The sequence below is a fragment of the Oryctolagus cuniculus genome, chromosome 5 (genome assembly GCF_051225735.1).
Source record: "Oryctolagus cuniculus isolate XC-2025 breed Fujian yellow rabbit chromosome 5, ASM5122573v1, whole genome shotgun sequence".
Lineage (NCBI taxonomy): Eukaryota > Metazoa > Chordata > Mammalia > Lagomorpha > Leporidae > Oryctolagus > Oryctolagus cuniculus.
This window is the reverse complement of record NC_142871.1, coordinates 62,540,835-62,558,123: the sequence shown is the minus strand read 5'-3', so window position 1 is coordinate 62,558,123 and position 17,289 is coordinate 62,540,835.

Here is a 17,289-nt window from a genome sequence, read left to right as displayed (position 1 = left end):
CATGCTCACTGGCACTCCTTTGCTGTCGATTGATTTCTGCTTAGTGGTTCCCACTGCAGGGGCAGAGGGTTGGGGAGCTAGTTGGGAGTAGCATGAGGCTTGGAGGCTACCTTTGAAAAAAAGATTTATTTATTTGTTTGTTTGAAAATCAGAGTAAGAGACAGAGAGAGATTCCATCTTTGTTCACTTCCCAAATGGCCGCAATGGCCAGGACTGGGCCAATCTGAAGCCAAGAACTTCATCCAGGTCGCCTACATGGGTGCAGGGGCCCAAGCACTTGGGTCATCTTCTGCTGCTTTCCCAGGCACATTAGCAGGGACGTAGATCAGAAGTGGAGCAGCCAGGACTCAAACCGATGCCCATATGGGATGCCAGCACTGCAGATGATGGCTTAAAACACTGTGCCACAGCGCTGTTACCTTTTCACCTATGCGTGGCCTTTAACCTGAGAGTCTGGGCAATTTCTAAAGTTTTTCATGGTTGGGCGTTGGCTTTGTTTGTTGAATGACATGTCCCCTTTCACCTTTCACCCATCCTGGGTCAAGTTTTGTAACTAATGAATATGGATAGCACTAGGCTCTCATTGCTTCTCATGAAATGAATTAATGTAAGGAATGTGTGAAGACATTGCCTGACCCAATGCAAGCACTCAATAATTGTTAGTTTTTGTTGATATTATGAGATGTGTTTGAAAAATAATACTCTCTATCCAAGGCATCAATAATTTTTTTATCCTGAGATTTTTTTTCATGATAGCAGCTCAGGCTGGATTTTAAAGCAAAAGTTACTACAGAGACAGGAACTGAAAAACATAAAATAGAGCAGCACCAGTTAACTCCCTAGCAGGAGGAAGACTTCTGCTTGTAGCCATGGACTAGCTTGCATCCAACGAATCCTCCCTGTGAGAACAACTAGAAAATCTAGGGTTTTAAAAGTGAGATGCATCTATTTGAAAGCACCAGAGAGCTACTAAGACAGGGTCTAAGGTGCTAGAGAAAGAAGAAACAGAGAAGTGAGCAGTGGGATAAAGCAGCTGCTTTGTCCATGAGGCATTTGCTGATTCGGAAGCTGTACGGAGATGCTAAGCAGCTGAGCTGGATTCTCAGTGGCCTTGCAGGGCCTAGGAACCAAATTTGGAATTCAGAGCTTGTCAAGAAAAAGGGGTCCTAAAAACACCCCAGTCTTTCAGCAGGGAACCTTGAAGGGCTATACACTGGTAGTAAAGTTAGCTGAGGAATAAACTCACACTCATAGATGCTGAATCTCGGATCTGAACCATTCCCACCGCAGATTAGATGAAGGGGTCATTCTAGTTAACTGACATGCCAGGAGCAAAAGTAAATCCACTCTGGAGGAGGAGATCATCTCTAGAACCTCAAATTATCATAATTTTTCATGCAGTCTCTGGCATTAAATTTTTAATAACTACCAGGCATACTATGAGATAAGACCAAATGACTGAAAACCAAGAGAAAACAATGTCATTTAAAGATACAATTGTGTGTCATTTAATGATGAGGTTCTGAGAAATACATTATTAGGTGATTTCATCATTGTGCAAATAGAGTATACCTACAAAAACCTAGAAAGCATAGCTTACTACACACCTAAGCTGAATGGTATAGCCTATTGCTCCAAGGTTGCACACCTGTACAGCAGGTTATGGCACAGAACTCTGTAGGTAACTGTAACACAATAAGTATGTGTGTATCTAAGCATAGAAAACATACAGTAAAATATTAGGTGATAGGAATTTTTCAGCTCCATTTATAGTCTATGGGGCCACCATAATTGCAGTCCATTGTTGGCCAAAACACTGTTGTGGGGCTCATGTGTGCATATGTAGAATCTGTTTTCAGAAGAATCCAATGTATATTCTAGGACTGAAATTAAGAATTCAGTAGAAAGACTAAAAAGCAGATTAGTCACAACTGAAGAGAAGATTCATGAAGTTGAATACAGGTCAGAAGAAGATACGCAGACTTCACTATAATTATAGCAAGATATAAGGTTCAGGATATACAGAAACAAGCCTAAGGGATATGAGAGACCCAGTGTACACATTTGCATAATTATAGTCCTGGAAAGAAAGGAGAGACCATGTATGAACAGTATTTAAAGATTTAAAAACTGACAAAAGTCATAAAGCCTTAGATTTGAGAAATGCTATAAAACCCCAATTAGATGAGTACAAAGAAAATCACAACTAGACACATCATAATAAAGCAGCTTAAAAACAAAGAAAAATTATAAATAAAGCTAGTATAAAGTAAAACAAAGAACATTATATGCAGAAACAATAGTTAGGCAGCTAAATTTTCCACAAAAGCAATGGAAGCCAAAGAATAATGAAGTGAAATCTTTTAAAAGCTAATAATAATAATAACTGCTAACCTAAAATTCTATATTCAGAAGAAACGTCATTCAAAAATGAAAGCTAAATAAAGACATCTGCAGCCAGACAAAAAACAGGTAATTCATAACCAGCTGACAGACACTAAAGGAGGAGCTATGATAGAGCTTCCAAAGTTTGTGGAAGATGTGATTTATCTTTTAATTCCGTTTTTCCACAAATCTTTTGAGGTACCCTCATGTTTTTTTTTCAGGTGGAAGGAAAAGAATTCTATATGGAAGTAAATAAATGCAATAGGAACAGAGTGTTATAACAGGTGAATACATGGGGAAATCTACATCGACATTGACTGTATAAAGTAATACCTCCAGAGTTAGAGTATATGTGGAATACACAGCAACAATAACTAAGAGATAAGAAGGAGGGAAATAGAGTTAGAGTGTTCTAATGTTTTTAACCTGCTCAAGAATTGAAAAATACACTAATTTCTATTGGAAAAAAAAGTCAAGAATGCACATTATATATAATCCTTAGGTCTAGGAGCGGCATTTTAAAAAAACTTGTGGAAAAATGAAATTGAAAGAAAATATGCATTTTCCATGAATGTTTTGAAGACCCCCTCATATTTAATCCTGTGGGAAGAGGAGACTCCTCTGCTTGTGTTAGGAGGTAGCCTTGAGTCGTTGGCTTCCCTTGGAGAAAATTTCTTCCAACAGCCTGATTTTTGATGAGCACAAAAAAGATCAATCGAAGATTTTATTGCAGAAAAGAATTGACTGCTAGATGTCATTAACCCAAGTGGCAATGCAAGATTAAAAGATAAATAGGGTTCATTTAAAATCAAGTTTTGGATAAATCTATGGATGCAAGATCCATAATCAAGTGTGAAAGAAAAGCTGGGATACCGGAGGTGTGGCTCCAAGCTTCAAAGTTGAGTTCCCTGAGAACAACCATGGGTTCCGCTGGTGTGGGAGGACTTTGGGTCTGACTCAGTGGAGCTGTTGGTAGGGCATTCAGAGTGAGCAGCCCAGCAGCCTGGCTCAGAAACACAGGCGTTTCAGCTACCTGGATGGAAGCTCCAAGTACCCAAGCATCAGCCGCTGCACAGCTATTGAATGAGTGGTATTTCACAGACTGTGTGTTTGCACGCAGGAGAGCAGTCAAGGTCATGACAGTTAGCATGATGTTGGATTCGGTGGCCTAGTTATCCCTGGCGTTAGTGCCAGGTCTGCCCTTCACCAGCTGAGAGACACTGGGCACTGAACGTGCCATTAGTGTACCTGGGCCTCATCTGCGACCAGGGTGGAAAGACGGCTTCCCAGGGCTGTTTTGGGAGCTGAGTGACAAGTGGTACGGAAGCACTTGTTGAAGGTGAATTGCTGTCCAAATGGGAGGCATCGCTACTGGTTTAGTCCTCAAAGGCCAAGAAGTTGTGCTCCACAAGCCATGTTTTACTGTCAGAAATATTGGTCTGACTACAGTAGATGTCCTGGGATAGAAGGATTTGGTGATCAAAAAAGTCTTGGTGCGCCGGTGCTGTGGCGTAGTGGGCTAAGCCTCCACCTGTGGTGCTGGAATCCCATATGGGCGCCAGTTCAAGTCCCAGCCACTCCAACTTCCAATCCAGCTTTCTGCTGTGGCCTGGGAAAGCAAAGATGGCCCAAGTGCTTGGGCCCCTGCACCCATGTGGGAGACCCAGAAGCAGCTCCTGGCTCCTGACTTTGGCCTGGCCATATGGGGAGTGAACAAGCAGATGGAAGGTTCTCTCCCTCTTTCTTTCTCTCTGTCTCTCTCTCTCTGCAACTCTGACTTTTAAATAAATCAATAAATCATGGACAAAAAAAAAAAAAGAAAAGAAAATAAAAGAAAATAGAAACTCCACTGTTCAGCCAGCCTCCTCACGTCCCTTCAAAAATGGAACTGTTGGGGCTGGTGCTGTGGCTCAGCGGGTTAATGCCCTGGCCTGAAGTGCCGGCATCCCATATGGGCGCCGGTTCAAGTTCCGGCTGCTCCTCTTCTGATCCAGCTCTCTGCTATGGCCTAGGAAAGCACTAGAAGATGGCCCAAGTCCTTGGGCCCCTGCACCTGCATGGGAGATCGGGAAGAAACTCCTGGCTCCTGGCTTAGGATCGGCGCAGCTCCAGCTGTTGCGGCCATCTGGGGAGTGAACCAGCGGATGGAAGATCTTTCTCTCTGTCTCTACCTCTCTCTGTAACTCTGTCTTTCAAATAAATAAAAATAAATCTTTTTTTTTTTTAAAAATGGAGCTGTTTTAGTGACTTCTCCAAAGAGCTTCTTTCGCACTCCCATGCAGATACATTTCAATGGTGGGTCGCCCACTGCCTGCCCCAGGGACCCACCCACCCACCGGGCTCTCAGAGTAGCTGTGACCCAGGACAGGAAGGCCTTATCTTTCATCTGTAGGTTAGTTAGGGGCGGGCGTATGGTGCCCCTGCATCCTGTATCAGAGTGCCTGGTTCTAGTCCCTGCTCCTCTGCTTCTGATCCTTTTTCCTGCTAATGGGCACCCTGGGAGGCAGCAGATGGTGATGGCCCAAGTGCTTCTGTCCCTACCACCCAGATGGAGTTTCTGGCTCTTGGCTTTGGCTGTTGCAGCTGTTTAGGGGGATAAACCAACAGCTGGAGGCCTCTCTGTATCTCTGCCTTTCAAACAAAATGAAAGTAAATGAACCAACAAATGTAGGTGAATTGGGGTCCGTTTGTAGCCCTGCTGCAGGTGCCCTTCTCCCACTGAGATCCCACCCTCCTGGCACACTGCAGGAAGGCGCTGAGGCCTCTGCTGGGGTCCCAGGCTGTTGTGAGAGCAAGCCCCGTCATGGTTCATTCCCTGCTGCTAACCTACAGGACACACGGGCAGAGGACCTTCTGCAGGAGGATAGACAGCTGCCCTGGCCTCATGGAGTTTCTGGTTCAGCGGCGGAGACTGTCATGAACCAAACACGTGGGTCTGCACACGCAGGGATGCAACTGAGCGATGGCTTCACGGAGAGGCATGGGATGCCATGGAGAGAGAATGCAGCTGAGCTAAGTCAGGGTCTGGAGGAGAGGCCAGGGAACTGAGGCTTGAGGCGTGAGCAGGAGTCAAACCGAGTGGTGAGGAGGTGGGGCGTGGATGGGGTGACCTTGCTGGGCAGGGGAGCAGCCTGTGCTGGGTTCTCAGGCCGCCTGAGAACCGAACCTGAGCCAAGCAAGCCACAGTCCTCCACTGCACCAGGATCCAAGCAGAATGTTGGCCAGAGACCCTCCCTGCCATGGCCTGCCCTGCTCCCGTGATCCCTTACTGCTGTGCTAGTGGGAGGACTGGCAGTCCACACCTGCTATGGTGACCCCTCCTGGCCCCCCCCCTCGCTGACTGGCACTTTTGTTGGCTGTTCCCTGATGGGGTGACCCAGCCCTTGATCCCTGAGCAGTCGGGGTCCCTGCTTACCATGGCTATGGTTGCCACAGTGGCTGGGTCCCAGTTAATGTGAGGATGCTCTGTGCCTCACACATGGCCCCAGCCTCCCTCCACTGCAGCAAGGACAGCACCCCTCCCAATGACCAGAACACATCATCCCTGCAGGTGAACCATTGCGAGGAGACCCCATATGCCCAAGTGATCGGGCGTCCGGGGCCGCTGAGTGCCAGGTGGAGAGGTCTCGCTTCTGCGGATTAGGACTTCCTGATCCACAGAAGCTAGGGTTGTGGCTACAGGAAGTACAGCGTCCCCCACGCGGGTCTTGGGTGACAACAGGAAGCAGGGCTGCCCCTACTTCCGCTGACTGCCCTTCAGGTACTCCTACCTCCTTGCTGTCCCCTCCCCCAGCACAGCTGACTCAGGCGTGTAAGCAGGGCCAGTCTGAGCTGCCCTGGGGAGCCTTCGCTGGGATCGTGCTGTGCTGGGCTTTCTGTCCTCCCCTGCTCCCTTCCCACCGCCATTACTTTCACCCCAAGTCTGCTTTCCCGGGAAGCCGGCCTAGGGCAGATCCGAGCGCCCCGGCGGAGAGCTGGGAAAGGAGCTCCAGTTCCCAGCACAGAAAATGGACTGAGGCCAAGGTTGAAGGGAAGAACTTTGAGCTCCTGGACAGACCTTGAACTTGGAAGTTGAGAGTCCTGCTACTGCTTCTGCACAAAAGCCAAAATCAGTGTGTGGAGGAGGGCTCAGCCTCTCCACATGTCTCACGGGGGCGGTGCTTTCAACTCAGAGCAGCGGAGAAGGGATCCCCTCCCAGAGCGCTTCTAGCACGCGTTTCTGTCGTGGGTTGCGAGACCGATGTGTTTGCAGGGGCTGTGTCAACAGCCAAGGCTTCCTGCAAGTGTTAGAAGCTCCACGGGCTGCTCACAAGCAGCAGGGATCGCGAGCTGCTGGTCCCACTCTACAGATGTGGAGACTGAAGATGGAATGAGCGCAGAGCCAAGATTAAACCCAGGCTGCCCCACCGCGGCAAGCAGGAGACGCCCAGGCCTTTCCCCTCTCCCTTCTGGAGGCACTAAGGATGTCTGTTCTGTGGAGGACCTTTGCCCTCACTGGGACCCGTGCATGCGCAGAGCCCCGGGTGTAGGAAGGGCTTCTTGGTTGGGCTCCCCAGAGCGGCTGGGGACAAACCCAGAACCTCCTTTGAGTCGACCCTGATACAGGAATCTGGCTGATACTGATATCAGCCGATAGAACTAACGGCTTCACTAGGTATTTCGTGAGGAAACCTTGGCTGGGCTTGCGGCTGGAGTCTGCGGTTGGGACTGGCATAGAGTAGGGCACACAGCGGCATCAACAGCTCCCCCTATCGGTACGGAGATTCAAAGGCCTCTTCCAAGGCCATTAAAACACAGCTTCCTTGGAGCCGTTTTGGTCATAGGAGATGCCCTGTGGGCTCCCGAGAAGTAGTTGGTGGTCAGCAACCTCTTGCTCACCAAGTGACTGCGACTTTGGCTTGGCCATTGGTGGGTCGGGACTCCCTCCTACACCGATTCACTCACAGGCGAGGCACGTGGTATCTGGAGTTAGCGTAGACTGAAGCTGCTGGCGGGGGAGACCTGTGTTTGGTTCACTGCTACTGGTGCCTCCTGCCAGCTAGCAGGCTCTCCATAACAGGCTGTTGGGTTAATCAGTGACCAAAAAGAGAGTCAGAGTGGTTTGCCAGTGAGAACCCAGACCAGACGCTGGAGCCACATACCTGGATTCAAATCCCAGTCGGCTATGTGACCATAGGCTGGTGACTGAACCTCTTACAGCTCGGTCTTGCCATCTGTTCAATGGGTATGACATCAGTAAACCTCCCTCAAGATGAATGGGAGGATTAAAGAAAATTAACATTTTCAGAACAGTGTTCAGCGAGTTTTCTCCCTGCTAAGTGTGCCATCGGGGATGCCACACATCCTCCTTGCATTTTTTTTTTCCTTCTCTTCATGTAACACTGGAGGTAGTAGGTTTTGCTGGATCTATGTCAGCACAAACACTGTGGTGCTCATGGCTCATGTAAGTGTCTGTGTGTGGAGGAGTGGTTGGCCAACTGCAAGATCTCACTGTTTGCACCCCAAAGTGTGAGAGTCCTGAGGATCTCCCCATGAGTGGTGAGAAAGGATCACTCTTTTTCTGTGTAGTGCACCTGCCAAAACCGCCCTCAAAGGTACCACGTCAAAAACTTTTAGAACCCTCGCCCTGTCAGCCCGCTGGAATGACAGCATCCAGACGGGGTGGGATGGGGCCTGGAAGCCAGAAATAGGGCCACCACACCAGGGCTCACGTGCCACAGAGCCTCCCCGCCAACAAGTGGTGGCCATCGTGGGTCCCTTCAGCTCGAGGGGCTGCTTCCCACAGGCTTAGAAAGTGATTCAGTCCTTTATTTGCACAACCAAGTTTTATTGAGCACTTACTATGTGCCAAGAGCTGAGGAGGCAGAAGGAACCAGGGTCTCTGCCTGCCTGAAGCCTACGTTTTCCTGTCATCAGCGTTCTCTCGGCCTCCCGCTGAAAACACTGCCCGCGTGGGGGGCCCTCACTGAACACACAAGAGCTCCTCAGATGTTCCCCGAGACCAGGTGGCCATGTGCCCTTGGGCACACAGCAGGCCAGCTAGGATCACATGGCTGCTTTGACCACGGGAAGAACATTCCAGAAACTCTTGCTGTCGTTTGCGACTGTCAGTTCTGGCACTGGACAGTCTGTGCAGGATTCCCTGCTCAAGAGTTACAGCGCCAGCCCTCAAATCTCTCAGGATGGCCACCATCAAAACCCCAAAGTAGCAGGTGCCTGCAAGGCTCTGCAGACGTTGGCACCCTGGGTACTGCTGCTGAGATTGCAAAATGGTGCAATGTCTGTGGAAAACATGGAGTTGCCGCAAAAAAGTTAAAAGTGGAACCACCATACAGTCCAAAAATCGCACTCTGGGTATGCAAAGGGACTTCAAGAACTTCATGGGGCCGGCGCCGCAGCTCACTAGGCTAATCCTCCACCTAGCGGCGCCGGCACACCGGGTTCTAGTCCTGGTTGGGGCACCGGATTCTGTCCTGGTTGCTCCTCTTCCAGGCCAGCTCTCTGCTGTGGCCAGGGAGTGCAGTGGAGGATGGCCCAGGTGCTTGGGCCCTGCACCCCATGGGAGAACAGGAGAAGCACCTGGCTCCTGCCATCGGATCAGCGCGGTGCTCCGGCCACAGCGCGCCAGCCGTGGCGGCCATTGGAGGGTGAACCAACAGCAAAGGAAGACCTTTCTCTCTGCCTCTCTCTCTCTCCCTGTCCACTCTGCCTGTCAAAAAAAAAAAAAAAACTTCATGGAAAATGGAATTGAAAGCTTGAATTTTTTATTTTATTTTTATTTATCTATTATTCTTATTTTATTCCTAATGTATACAAAATACATATTATGACAAACTATGCATATTTTCTAAAAACTTTTTGCACCCAAACATACTTTAATTTCATTTTTCTGTGAATCTTTTTTTTTTAAGATTTATTTATTATTTACTTGAAAGGCCAAGTGACAGAGAACAATGGAGAGAGAGGGAGAAAAGAGAGAGAGATCTTCTATCTGATGGTTCACTCCCCAGATGACTGCCACAGCCAGAACTGGGCCAAGGTGAAGCCAGAAGCCAGGAACTCCATCCTAGTCTTCCACGTGGGTGGCAGAGGCCCAGGCACTTGGCTTTCCCAGGTGCTTTGGCAGGAAGTTGGATCAGAAGCAGAACAGCCAGGACTCAAACTGGCACTCTGACGTGGGATGCTGGCAGCACTGCAGCTTACCCTGCTGGCCCCAATGCCGGGCGCCCCGCGAGTCTTTAGCAGGCTCTCATAGATGCGAAAGAAGTAAAAGCAGGGCCTCCGAGAGACATGTGTACTTTTGTGTTCATAATAGCACTGTTCACAATAGACAAGAGGTGGCAATCACTTACACAGCCATGGATGGATGACTACGTAGAGGAGATGAGGCCCAGCCAGACAAGGGAGAGATCAGCCTTAGAAAGGAGGGAGGTCCTGTCGCACGGGACAGCATGGATGAATCTTGGAGACATTATGGTAAGTGAAACAAGCCAGGCCCAAAAAGACAAATGCCGCATAATTGCACCCTATGTGAGCTATGTAAAGCAGTCAGATGCATAGAAAGCAGAATGAGAGGTGTCAGGGGCTGCGGGGTGGGGCGGGGCTGGGGAAGGAGAGGGCGCAGAGTTTCAGTTTTGTGAGATTAGACGCACGTGTGGTGCTTAATGATACCGCACCGTGTGCTTAAAAACTCCGAAGATGGCAATTCTCATCTTACGTATCTGTCACAATAAATCAATAAATAGATAAATAAATAGTTAAGGCTCAAGGGGCTGCAGCCTGGACCTCATTGGAGTGGGAGGGTGTGTGTGTATGTGTGTGTGTGTGTGTGTGTCTGGGTGTGAGAATAAGAGTGGGGGGCACATGTGGGAGCAGCGAGGGGCTGAGGGAGGCTCTGCCCTGCCTGCACCCTGCTGCCGAGGTCCTGGGAGCCCAAATGAAGCCGGTCACTGCAGGATTTGGGGTGAGTTTTCCTGGAGGAGTGAGCTGGGGCCAGTGGCTGGCATTGCTCCTGTCCAGTCCCCCGGAGTTCAGACCTCTTCTCCGGCATTTAGGCAGCTGTGTGACCTTGGGCGAGGTACCTGGTTTCTTCACCTGTCACCTGTCAATGCGGGCAGTGATGGTTCGCCCAGCACAGGCATGGGGTAGGGGGTCCCCTAAGTCATCCCCTTCAGCCCCCAGCCTCTGTAAGTGCTGGGAAGTTCTGGGGTTCTGGACAGGGTGGAAGCCCACATGCATGGGGAAATTCACGTCGCAGGTAAAGACCTGGGCATCCAGGTGGCAGTGTGTTTGTTCATTATGCGGTCAGCAGCCTGAAAGGACCCTTCCCCAGTCACTGAGCGGAGTGGCACTGGACATTATCACAGCCAACCTGCTCGGCCTCAGAGACCAATCTAAGAGCAGAAGGAAGGACAGGAGGGTGGAGGGGTGCAGGGGCCGCTGCCAGGCACACTGCATCTGCTGCCTTTGTCCATGCCCACGCCCACAGCTTAGGAGTGTAGGACACGCCACAGCCACGTGCTGGAAGCTGCAGATGCCTGGGGCTGGGCTCTGGGGCCTGGCACCTCCCAGGCAGGCTCCAGTCTCCTCTGAAAACCCACCCCACCAACCTCCGAGGGCCACTTAGAAACCGGTTCTTCCAGCTCTTCCCGCCACCACCTCCCCAACCCTCCCCCACCCCCGGTCCAGGTGCAGCCAATTAGCGGGGGCTGGGTCATCAGGGACTCTAGGAATTCAGTGGCAGCCTCCCCCGCGGGTCACCCAGGGGCTGTGGGTGGGTGTCAGCTCAGAGCCCACCACTGCTGGGGGTGCTCTTGTCCTCTCACTGCCCCATGAGTGTGTCCCCCCCCTCCAGCCTGCAAGGTGGGGACCACTGTGTGGTCATGAGGCTTAAAGGCCGGGACCTGTGAGCACTTCCACCATCTGTGATGCTGCGCCCCTGGCCTTCGTTATCTCCTGTGAGGCGAGTACAATGATTGTGAAAAACTGCTGAACTGGGATTCAGAGAGAGACCACACACGAGTGAGAAGCGAGCAAGCACTCCCATCTGCTGGTTTCCCCAAATGCCGGCAATAGCCAGGACTGGGTTGGGAGAGCTGGGAGCTGGGAAATCCATCCAGGTCTCCCACATGGATGGCAGAAACCCAATTACTTGAGCCAACACCTGCTGCCTCCCAGAGTCTGCATTAGCAGGCGTAGGGAGCCACAGCCAGGTATTGAACCCAGGTACTCTGATGGGGGACGCCACCATCTTAACTGTTAGGATAAATGCCCATACCAGTGGTGTAATAATTATTCCCATTTTATAGATGAGGAAACTGAGGCTCAGAGGTGTTAAGGTGCTTATTTAAGGTCTCTTGCCTTTGAATTATGGAGATGGCATTTTTTTAGAGTTATTTTATTTATTTATTTATTTATTTGAAAGGCAGAGTTAGAGAGAGAGAGAGAGAGATCTTCTATCCACTGGTTCACTCTCCAAATGGCCACAATGGCTGGAGTTGGGCCAGAATGAAGCCAAGAGCCAGGAGCTTCTTCAGGATCTTCCAGGGGGGTGCAGGGGCCCAAGGACTTGGGCCATCCTCTGCTGCTCTCCCAGGCACATTAGCAGGGAGCTGCAAGAGTGGAGCAGCTGGGACTTGAACCAGTGCCCATATGGGATGCCAGCATCGCAGGCGGCAGCTTTATCCTCTATGCCCCAGCGCTGGCCTCTGGAGGTGGTATTTAAATCCAGGTCTGTCAAGACTCCAAACCCCAGTGAGGGACGCTTTTAGTTACAAGAAGTCATGAGCAGCTGGGTGCGTAAACCTGAGGCAGGCTGATCAATCGTAACTGAGGACGTCTCTGCGGGGTGGGGGCAGTGTAGCTCTGCCCTGGGCCCTGCTGTTCTGGGCACTTGGACTGCATCAGATCGCGGCTCTGGGAGGGAGAATGAACAGCTTGGACCCAGGATCCAGACAGACTGACATAATGGACAGGATCCAGTCGCCCAAAATGTCAGTGGAACGCATGGAAAGTTCTAAACTTTGGTTTAATGATTCCATGGTACAAGGTGAAAAGGACTTAAGGATTTAGCTGCCTAAAAGGCTCATTGCAAGTTCACAGACATCAATCCATGGCACACAGCTTGCCCTGGAGATGCCAGCTCCTGCCTTAGTGTGTGTGCAGCCTCCTCCAGGTGCTAATCGTTAGACAGGTTCTGGAATGTGCCCTGTGTTGGCCACCTCTGTACCTCTGCGCGAGGCTCGCTTCTCCATCTGCTCACCTGTGAGACTCCTACTCACTCTCTAAGCCCCATGCAGGGAGAGCTTCTGGGGGCCACCCACTCATTCATAAATGATGACGGGGCGGGGGGGGGCGATGCCCCAAGACCATTCTGCATTTGTACAGGAATGAGGGGCAGGACCAAGGTCCTGATTCGGCTCTGGGATGGCATCACAGGCCACACAACTGGAACAGGGGCTTCTGTTCTGGGCCTCCCACTTCAAAGGGGACAAAGAGACAGAGACAGAACAGGGCAAGGTTAGGGGCAAAGAACCTCACACAGGGAAGAAAGGGGGGTGGGGAGGTGTTTGGCGAGGGAAGGGGAAGGTGTGGGTGTTCACGTGAGTGTGGTCCTCAGCGGCCAGGGTCAGGGATTCCTTTGAGAGCTGGATGAAGCCCTGGGACATGGTGGGACGCACAGGTGCAAGGCAGGGCTGGGCGGTGCTGCAGAGCCTGGATGGAGATTCAGCCCATGCATCTGGATCCCAGCTGTGCCACGGCTTGGCTCTGGGGCCTCGTCCAGTGCTCGGGAAGATGAGCTGAGATGACACGGGCCACGTGTGCAGAGCGAAGTCTGCAGTGATCAATAAACCTCAGATTAAAATCAGAGGGCCTGCTGCTCCCCACCCCCGACTTCTTTTCCTGAGCCCCATCCTTTTGGAGCCCAGCCCCTGATTTAGTAAAAAACAAACAAACAAAAAAAAACTAATTACATTTTAATCAATAATTAATAATTGTATATATTTATGGGGTACAGTGTGAAGTCGTCATACATGTATACATTACAGAAAAAATTAAATCAAACTAATTAATGTATCTATCACCTCACCAACTTATTTTTGTGTGTCCGTGAAAACATTTCAAATCTATTCTTGTAGCAATTGCAACTATACATTATCCAATCCCTGCTTTTCAAAGAACCCACTCCCTCTAGCCCAGGACTGCCCTTAACACTTGTAGGGCCTGGAACAGGTGCACACACAGCAGCCCCCTGATACATGAAAGCTACAAGTCTTGTAAGATAGCCAACAGATGCTGAATAAAATGTGTTCGACGCTTGTAACTCAGCAGTTGCACCTCCATCAGCACATGGAAGGGCGGCTTCTGATTTATAGCCCTCAGCCTCCTCCACACTGGGTGCTGGGTATGCTGGCTCAGGAAGAGCTGAGCTCAGCCCCCAGCCCCAGGGCATGCAGCCTGCCCCCTTTCAGTCACACCTGCCAACACACCCCTATCCTCCAGGGCCTTCCCAGACAGGTGTGTGGACTCCCAGTCCCTGTCACATGTAAGCTGCATTTCCAACCATGGACTTCCCCCTCAGATCCAAGGATACACCCTCTTAGGAGTGGCCCAGCCTGAGGAGGACAGACAGGGAGAAGGACCAGCCAAGACTTCAAGAGTGCTCAGTGCTATTTGGGCTGAGAATTCGGGTGTCCCAGACCCCCAGAGCAAGGGCCGGAGGTCTCCAGTTCTCCTTGGTTCTTGGAATCCTGGCTTTTTAAAAAAATTATTTGGGACCAATGTTGTGGTGAAGTGGGTTTAAGCTGCCAGTTGCAACCCTGGCATCCCATACTGGCATGCAGGTTTGAGTCTTGGCTGCTCTGCTTCCAATCCAGCTCTGTTGCTAATGCTCCTAGGAAAGCAGCGGAAGATGACCCAAGTACCTGCCACCCACACGGGAGACTCAGATGGAGTTGCAGGCTCCTGGCTTCAGCCTGGCCTGGCCTTGGGTGTTGTGGCCATTTGGGGAGTGAACCAGGAGATGGAAAATTTCTCTCTCTTCCTGTTGCCCTCTTTCTCTCTGTCACTCTGCTTTTCAAAAAAAAAAAAAAAAAAAAAAGTAAATCTTTAAAAAAAATTATTTCAGAGAAACAGAGAGCTTTCCCAACTTCTGGTTCACTCCTAAAATGCCTGGCAGTGGTGGGGGTGGGGGGGCCTGGAGCCGAGAACTCAGTCCAGATCTCCCTCCCCGGGGGCAGGTGATCTCAAGGTCTGATCAGCAGGATGTCAGAGGCGGAGCCAGAACGGGGATGGAACCCAGGCACTCCAGTATGGGACTTTAAAGGTGGGACCAGGGCCCAAGGGTAGCACTGCTCTTTCTGGCCCTGGAGAGCCTATATGATAGGGCAGGGCTTGGCACACGGGTGAAGATGCCCCTTGGGACACCCACAGTACATATTGGAGTGCCCGGCTTTGAGTCTTGGCTCCACTCCTCATTCCAGCTGCCTACCAGTGCATACTGTGGGAGGCAGCAGGTAATGGCTCAGAAGTTGGGCCCCTGCCACCCACGTGGGAGACATGGATGGAGTTCCTGGCTCCTGGTTTTGGCCTGGTCCAGCCCTGGCTGCTGTAGGCATTTGGGGAGTGAACCAGCAGAAGAAAGAGCTCTCTGTTGGTCTCTGTCTCTGCGCCTTTCAAGTAAGAATAAAATTAATTTTAAAAAGAGCAGGGGCCAGCATTATGGTGTCTGGGTAAAGCCACCGCCTACCATGCCAGCATCTCGTATGTGTGCAGGTTTGAGTCCCGACTCCTCCACTTCTGATTCAGCTCCCTGCTGATGGCCTAGGAAGGCAGAGGAAGATGGCCCAAGTGTCTGGGCCCCTGCACCCATGTGGGAGACCAAGAAGACGCTCCTGGCTCCTGGCTGCAGCCTTATCCAGCCCTGGCCATTGCAGACATCTGGGGGGTGACCCAGTGGTTGGAAGGTCTCTTGCTCTCTGTCTCTCATTCTTGCTGTAACTCTTTAAAATAAATAGATAAATCTTTAAGGAGAGAGAGAGAGAGAGAGAGAACAGGAGCCTGTGCCTCCCCAGTAGCTGCTGCCCAGCATGAGGCTTTCAGGGGGAGGGGCTTGTGTTTGCCTTTGGGGAGTGCTGCTTAGAACAGGGTGACGGGACTATTTGCTCAGAGTCAGTTTACAGGGACACCGAGGGTGTGAAAGCTTTAAACAGAAAGGGAGATCCGCAGCCCGGCTCCAGAGGGGCCCAGGTGGCCCCACGACTTCCGGTCTCCAGTGCGGGAGCCTGCAGGTACATGCCCGGCCCTCCCTCTGCTCTGCACGGAGTGAGCCTGTGTTTCCCAGGATGCTGTGGCCAGAAGGGGGCTTTGGCAGGAGACTTGAGGGTGTCTGGGGTGGGGGAAGAAGCGCAGCGCTGGGGCACCGTGTCTGGCACCACTGCCTTTCCCTCCAAAGCTGGCTCCAGCAGGGGCTGCGGCGTCCCACCCCACCCCGGCTCTGCTGCCTGGCCTTGGGGAGCCAGCCTCGTCCCTGCAGCCTTGGGTGCTGGTGGTCACTGGGTGGCCTTCCTGCCCCCTGGTTGACTTCCTCAATTTTCTGAATACATTGTCAATTCCTTGCTTTCCTTTCTGCCTGTTTTATGTCTGCAATTTCTTTTTTTTTTTCTTTTCTTTTTCTTCTTCTTCTTTTTTTTTTTTTTTTTTTTTTTTTTTTTTTTTTTTTTTGATAGGCAGAGTGGACAGTGAGAGAAAGAGACAGAGAGAAAGGTCTTCCTTTGCCGTTGGTTCACCCTCCAATGGCCACTGCAGCTGGCACACCTCAATGATCCGAAGGCAGGAGCCAGGTGCTTCTCCTGGTCTCCCATGGGGTGCAGGGCCCAAGCACTTGGGCCATCCTCCACTGCCTTCCCGGGCCACAGCAGAGAGCTGGGCTGGAAGAGGGCAACCGGGACAGAATCCGGTGCCCCGACCGGGACTAGAACCCGGTGTGCTGGCGCTGCAGGCGGAGGATTAGCCTAGTGAGCTGCGGTGCTGGCCCTGTAATTTCATATATTACCAGCTTCAGTGTTCAGAAGGATAGACATAGAGATCTATCTATATCTAGAGGATATAGATAAATTAGGGTTCAAAAGACCAATAACTGTCTCTGGTGATCAATCCACAAATGACAGGACAAGCGAGACAGGAGTCCCAGTTTACTTCCTCGCAAGTCTGTTCTTCTTCCAAGATGCCTCACCGCCTTCTGGAACTGCTTTTTTTTTTTTTTTTTTTTTTAAGGATTTATTTATTTGAAAGCCAGATTTACAGAGAAAGATGGGGATTGGAGGGGAGAGAGCGATATCGAGATCTTCTGTCCTCTGGTTCACTCCCCAAATGACTGAAACAGCCAGGGCTTAGCCAGGCTGAAGCCAGGAGCCTGGATCTTCTTCCCAGTCTCCCAGTGGCTGCAGGAGCCCAAGCACTTAGGCCATCTTCCACTGCTGTCTCAGGCGCATTAGCAGGAAGCTGGATTGGAAGTGGAGCAGCCAGGATTCAAACCGGTGCCCATATGGGATGCTGGCACTGCAGGTGGCAACTTTACTCACTGAGCCACAGTGCCGGCCCCTGGAACTATTTCTTAGTCAGCTGTCCCTGGGGAACATCCAAGGTGCTGTGAGAAGCCAGTAGAAGGCAACTGATGGGGTGAGGATGATTTCTGGCCCCCTAATATCATTCCAGCATTCATTTGCTCGTGGCTGGGGAGCCACAAGACTTTTCAAACACCTACTTTAAATATTTTTGGAAAATCTGAATAGGAAGACATTTCACGGAGTCCATGGAGACTGTTACTGAGACGGCTGGAAACAGTCAGACGGTCAGACTTAATGGAAGTCTGGGTGAGACCCTATGGTTTCTTTGAGAAACAAG